The sequence below is a fragment of the Eurosta solidaginis genome, chromosome 2 (genome assembly GCF_040869045.1).
Source record: "Eurosta solidaginis isolate ZX-2024a chromosome 2, ASM4086904v1, whole genome shotgun sequence".
NCBI lineage: Eukaryota > Metazoa > Arthropoda > Insecta > Diptera > Tephritidae > Eurosta > Eurosta solidaginis.
Genome location: NC_090320.1, coordinates 57,855,102 through 57,861,741, shown reverse-complemented (window position 1 = coordinate 57,861,741; position 6,640 = coordinate 57,855,102). Strand labels below are relative to the sequence as shown.

Genomic DNA, 6,640 nt, shown 5'->3' with positions numbered 1-6,640 from the left:
TTCCGGTAACAAACATCATTAAGGTTTGGGAAAGAGTTGTGAGTATGGCGTCCTTCTCGCGAACGATTGAGTATGACCAGATTGAAACTTCTAGGCCATTGCGTCCCCCACTCGTTGGTTTCATTAGGAACTTGGTGTTATCAGCGTCTCAGCTGCTAGGGAAACACGGTTAGGTGAGGCTGACAATAGGGTTGAAGAAGCCACACAACCCTTCGAATCGTTTGAGTATGTTAGTCGCCTCTTACGACAGGTATACTTGTCGCGGGTTTATTCTAAGCACCCTAACCCGCTGGCGGTTGATATGATGACGAAGCCGTTGTAGTAGAAGCTTACTTCACACGTCTTACCCAGCGAGAAAACCGTATAAAGCACTATCTGACGCAGACTCCTGGGTGCAATTCCAGAGATAACGATTTGAGATGTTTCGATCTATTTTTAATATATCGCTGGTGCATGTAATCTACCATTGTCTCCCGAAAAATGATTTTCCACATTTGCTTGCTAACAACTTGCATCGGTACGAGCCTTTCTCAAAAGCGACCAAACTTCAATGCTATGTTGGATTTAATATTTGATAATAATACTTCAGAGGAGGAAATAACAGAGCCACCAATCAAGATATGCGGAATTGGTAAAGAATGTGTACCACGATCGCTTTGTAAGGCCGATGGTACTGTTAAAGCATTTGGCGAGGATATGGCTGATCTACGCATCGACGGTGATAGTCCGTGTGCTTATTTGGAAAAATGTTGCAATGTTCAACAAAGGGTAAGTTAATGCCAGACCACTTCCTTATCACAATAACACTTTTGGATTAATCAAATTTTTGCATTACAGCTGACGCAGACACCCCCGAACTTGTGCCAGATGTCGATGGAAACGGCTGTGGTATACGCAATACGAATGGTGTGCTTTTCAAAATTACCGGCGCAGAAAATGGTGAAGCGGAATTTGCCGAATTTCCTTGGATGGTGGCCATTTACAAACTGGAGGGAGTTGGTATAATGTACAGATGTGGTGGATCACTGATTGCACCAAATGTTGCACTAACAGTAGCACATTGTGTACAAAACCAACCAGCGGCCAAATTGTGGGCACGTGCTGGTGAATGGGATACACAAACAGCTCAAGAACCTCTGCCACATTAGGATGCTCAAATTAAAGAAATATTAATTCATGAAGAATACAATCCGAGTACAGTTGGTAATGATATTGCGCTGCTAATCTTAGAAACTTCATTTAAATGGCCTGGAAATGTATAACCGGTTTGTTTGCCTAATCGTAATGTAAATTTTGATCACTCCCGTTGCTTTGCCGCCGGCTGGGGTAAAGACAAATATGGTACGGATGATCATTATCAGGTTATTCTTAAGAAGATTGATCTACCTGTGGTGTCACATGCCAAGTGCCAAGCAAATTTGCCTAGAACCCGTTTGAGCCATTCCTTCCAATTGGATAAAAGTTTTATGTGCGCTGGTGGCAAAAAGGACAAAGACACTTGCAAAGGCGATGGTGGGTCACCGCTGGTATGCCAAGATCCAAGCAATCCTAATCGCTACTTTCAAGCTGGTATTGTATCTTGGGGCATTCTATGTGGCGAGGAAAATATTCCAGGCATTTATGCTAACGTACCTTACTTGCGTAGTTGGATCGATGAGAAGCTTGCTGCGAGAAGTATTGATTCCAAATACTTTACGTCGTAATTTTTAAGTTATTTTTTATTCATTGTTGCTTAAGTTAAGTAGTATAAGTATGTTTCGTTTTTAAAGTGATCAGCTTTATGTTATATGATTTATTTAAATAAAATTATTTTCTACAACTACGAACAACAACAAATTTGTATATAAGCCAGTTACTCAGGTATAAGTTCAATAAGACTAACTGATTTTTTCACAGTCTCAGATCTGCAAGCTGAGATTAGATCAGCTCTAACTGAGCGGCCTGTCAGAACAGCGCGAAGACTGAATGAGTGCGTGTTGTTAGCAGAAGTTTGTTTATACACCAAACCTAAAAACCAGAACCCATGTTATAAAATAATTCAGTCCTCGTGGCAAAGACAATAAACTTTCTCTGACCTATGCTAAACACAGCTTCCCGATCTGTCATGCCTGATCTCTCCTTATAGCTGGAGTATTAGCCTGGCAAGCTCACAGGCTCGATCGTTTCCTCCTCCAAACCACATTTCCCAGATTTGCTATCACTGGCCAATCCTAATTGAAGGGCATGTGCTGTCAAAAGGCAGTGTCCAGTCAGAATATCCGTCATGAGTTTACAGTCCTCTCTTTTTAATGATAGAAGCAACTTTGTTAGTCTAAGGTTGTAAGACCGACTCGCGCTTAGTCCACGCCTTTCCCAGTTGGTCGATCATGTGCAAATCTTGCCTTTTCTTGATCTAAATGAGTGGTCAACAGACGCCTATCTATTCCCATATGCCTTGTGACCCAATAGAGATGTATGCTTCTCCTTATCCCGATTCTTCCCAGGGATTTCTTATATTTTAACACACTTTTAGAAGCTGTGCTATGCGAAATTATTGCTTTCACTGGTGTGTGCAGAAACCTTTCTGTATTGATAATATTTTTATTCCTTTAAGTGAGTAGTGGCATCGAGTACAAGACAGCATCGGAACAAAACTAAATACGGTTCTTAGAAATACTCGCAACGCAAACACTTAACTTAAGTTGATGTTCCATCTTTTGTGATTTCATACTTAAACACATTTCAACGAACATCCATACTTGGAAATATCAATGATCATTAATGGATATACCCCAAGAGTAAAAATATGAGTTGTTCCGACATTTTGTTAGCGTTAATAAATACTTATATACATTATTGCGAATTTTATTTATTGCACATATAGGAGCACATATAGGAAGTTGCTAGAGCATTCAATCCCGATGTCCCAAGACTTTCCTATAGGGTAATTCGGGATCGCGAGATTACGACACCCCATTTAGAGAAGATTACACAATTTTTTTTTTTTTTTAATTTAGTGTTATAAATGAAAACGAATATGCGTGTGTGTATTTTTCATAGGCGTTCAAAGTTCGCGGCCGATCTTGACGAAGTCTTCACAGTAGTCTATATGATCACTTGGTGTCTTTGTACATGTGCCTGCTCAGATCAAGACATCCTCATAAAAGAGGTCTGTGATGATAATAAAGTAGCTCGATGTCGCGAGGTCAGATACCCCCTTATAACCCCCCACATCACGATGACTGAGTTCAGCGTTTCAATTGCCGGAACAATTTTCAAATATAGGCACGAGCAGGACAAAGTCTGTTTGGGAGTAGGAGCTTGAGAAAGGATGGGAGCGGCATTGTGAGAGGCAATAAGAGTGAGATGAATAGTAAAATAGAAGGAAAGGGAACGGGCAGCAAAAATCTAAAAGCAATGGAAAATAAAGCAGAAGACGATGGGAAAGAGAGTGATAAGGAGGCTAGGGAGGACCTCTTTTCCATTTTAGGCATTCCAATTGCCGGGAATACCAGCAATTTGCCAGGTATGCTACTGGAAGATAATTTTGCATGCCAAAAAAAGTTGTCTAAAAATTAAATTTTGAATAACAAAAAATGTTCATATAAAATTTTTGTAATTCATAAATGAATCAACTATTGGGTTAAAGAATGCATTTTCTTTTCTAAAATGATCACGAATATATCCAGAAATTGTTCCAAACCAGAAAATAGTCCCGGCGTAATCATGTAACTGTCCAGAAATGTGTTCAAGATGATGCAGAAGTAGTACAGTTGTGATATCTAAAATAAAAACTGAAATGTTTCCAAGTTGGCTTCAAAATAGTCTCGAAATTATTCAAATAATAGTCCAAAAGTGATCTTATAACAGCTCTAAAATGTTTTCGAAATAGTCTCGAAATAGTCCCGAAATGAATTTGAAATTGTACAAATTAGTCACGACACAGTCTCGAAATGATTCTGGAAATAATATAGAAGTAATGCGGGAGCAAGACGAAGATGGCCGCTATTGATGTACCAATTGGCACCACTTATCACTTAAAAGTTAACTAAGCGCCAATTAATGATGATGAATTAGGTAAAAATTATTATTTTAAGAAAACCTGTACACCGGGTGATACAATGACGATTGCGTGCAATGAATGTACAAACGTTCGAAAAACTCATCAAACGATATAAATAATGATTATATGTGTGCATGTATGTTCATTAGGGTGGTCCCAAAAAAATTAAATGAATGATAATTATCAGTTTCAGCGCTTCCAACAGTAATACAACAGTCTAAGTTATCACACATAAATTTCATTTCCGAGGTGAGATGCTTAAGATGTGCTACACAGCGGTTAAAGTTCAGTTTACCCTTTGAAGACTTAATAAAAATTAAAATGCTCGGTAATGCTGTAGTTGGGGGTATCACTTGTAAGTTTAAGTGCGGAGTGGAGACGGTTCATAGGGTAGTCAGAAGTTTGAGGCGTGCCTTCGCTGTCCTCAATATGTAACGAATATTAGCATCACTAAGCTGTTAGTAAATAATCACACAACAACAAAATCATAAAGCAGCCACTCTTGTATACATGTACACATTAATGCTAGCGACACTTATGTAGAAGGCAACGAAGAGCTATCTCACACACACACAGATGTGGTCATCAGCCGAAGTAGTTGCTTACACATACACACACATATGGCTATAAACTACAAATATGAATGTACTCATATAAATAATCGAAATGCAGGAGATACAAGAGTTCTAGAAGGTGAAACGTCTAGATCTTTGGAAAAATATGCGAACGAAGCAACGGAGAGTATAAAAGCAGCGCAAGCTTAACAATCAGTAATCAGTTTGATTTAAATACGCTGTTGTGAAGTACGTGATATTGAAATATAATTGTACTACTCTCCTGTAGACTAAATAAAGACCATATTGCAATACAGAAGTGGAGTTGGAGTGAGTTATTCAACAGTTTAGCTATTCGAACGTTAGCAGAAGGTTTGGAATAAGTGGAAATTCCCAAAATTCGTTTCAGATAGAACCGAAAGTTGGTATATGTTATCTTTATGAGTATTACGTGTTCCTAAAAATTTTAATTTTTACTGTACTTTGTGCTACTCGTTTAACAGCAGTTAATTTAAGTTTACCTTTGCGAAAAAGAGCTTAAAAGTAATGGTATTTTACTTTTACTATATTATAACAAAGAGTTAGAAAATAATAAAATATTTGCAAATGGGCGTGACACTGCCTCTTTTTTGATTAAGCAATTTTCTATGTTTCGGCAGGCACAACTCGAAGAATATCAAGATATCGTAATAAAATTGTGAATACATACTTTCTTTATAGCAGGAAATATTTTTAGTAAAAATGGAAGGGATCGGTCAAGGATCACGCCAACTTTTGTATAAAACGTGTTAAAAAGGGCCGTAGACTAGAAAAATAAGCTTTTATCTTGGCAAAAAATAGTTTTGTATCAATAATATCTCACTTATCAAGTTGCAGAAATGCATTATACAATTTAAACTCACGCTGAGTATATAATTATCGGTTACACCGGTTACATCGGTTATAAAGCACTTTTCATCCAGTCGGATAGCAAGAAAAGAGGAAATATGTTTTTTTCTGAATCCGTCTAATGTATACGCATATACGCGCAATAAGTAGTAAGCAAAAGTACTACAAACACTAAAATATAAAAAAAAAATTGTACAAAACCCCGAATCGTAAATTTTTTTCTGATGAATTGGTGAGAACATATAAAGCCCGGTTTTTAGTGCATGTTTAAACTACATAATCTACATACTACATAATCTAAAGTTTTGCTGCTCACCTCGGCTAAGCGGCAGGGTTAAACTCCAGTCGACTCTAACTGTAGTTTAAACTCGTAATTTAAAGCCTGGCTTAAGTGCATATAATTATAATAAATACACTGCTTGCCATCTGAATAAGTTTACAAATGCTTTTGTGGTATTTTTATTGAAATTTAATTTTTATTGAGTTCGGTAAATTTTTGGCTGACTGGCTTGTATCGAGACTATTTTCGACAATGCATGAAGACTATTTGAATTATATGGGGACTTCTTTAAAACTTGTCCATGATTATTTTATAGACAACTAGCTTTACCAGGCGTACGTTGTAACGCCCGAGATCGAATGGATGTTGCGTTATTTTTTCTGTTTTGTTTGTTGATAATTTAATTTATTGTTCTGTAAATTGAATTGAATTTTGTACGCATATTTGGTGAAATTTTCTGTTAAAACATTTTATTCTTGTATCTTATTGTACCTTATTTTATATTATTGTATTGCTTTTACCGCTGATGTTTGTTGCTTTGATTACATTCCGAAGAAGCATGACTGGTGAGTCAATTTTCAAAGTTGATATATGCGCAGGCATTCCTTTTGGTTCTAAGGAGTATAGAAATTCATTTGGATAATTCACAATTTTATCTTCATCTGTAACTGTGTCGATCGATTTATATTTCGTCACTTCACCAGGAAATTGATTTTGAAAGCGATCTTTGATTTTGTTAACATGATCATTTTTGGGAGCTAAGATAGTTCTTTCGCATAGCCAAAAAACAAAAACATTTAAATTTAAAATTCTTAATTCTGAAATATGAAAAACTTTCGTCTTGATCGAAGGAACCTCGAGCCAAAATTTGGTGAT

The 6,640-nt window shown here is 37.0% G+C and overlaps 1 pseudogene; it reads left to right on the top strand.

The window, feature by feature from the left end:
* Positions 1-428: 428 nt before the first annotated feature.
* On the top strand, positions 429-1,847 carry LOC137242144 (phenoloxidase-activating factor 2-like; annotated as a pseudogene).
* The last annotated feature ends 4,793 nt before the right edge of the window (positions 1,848-6,640 follow it).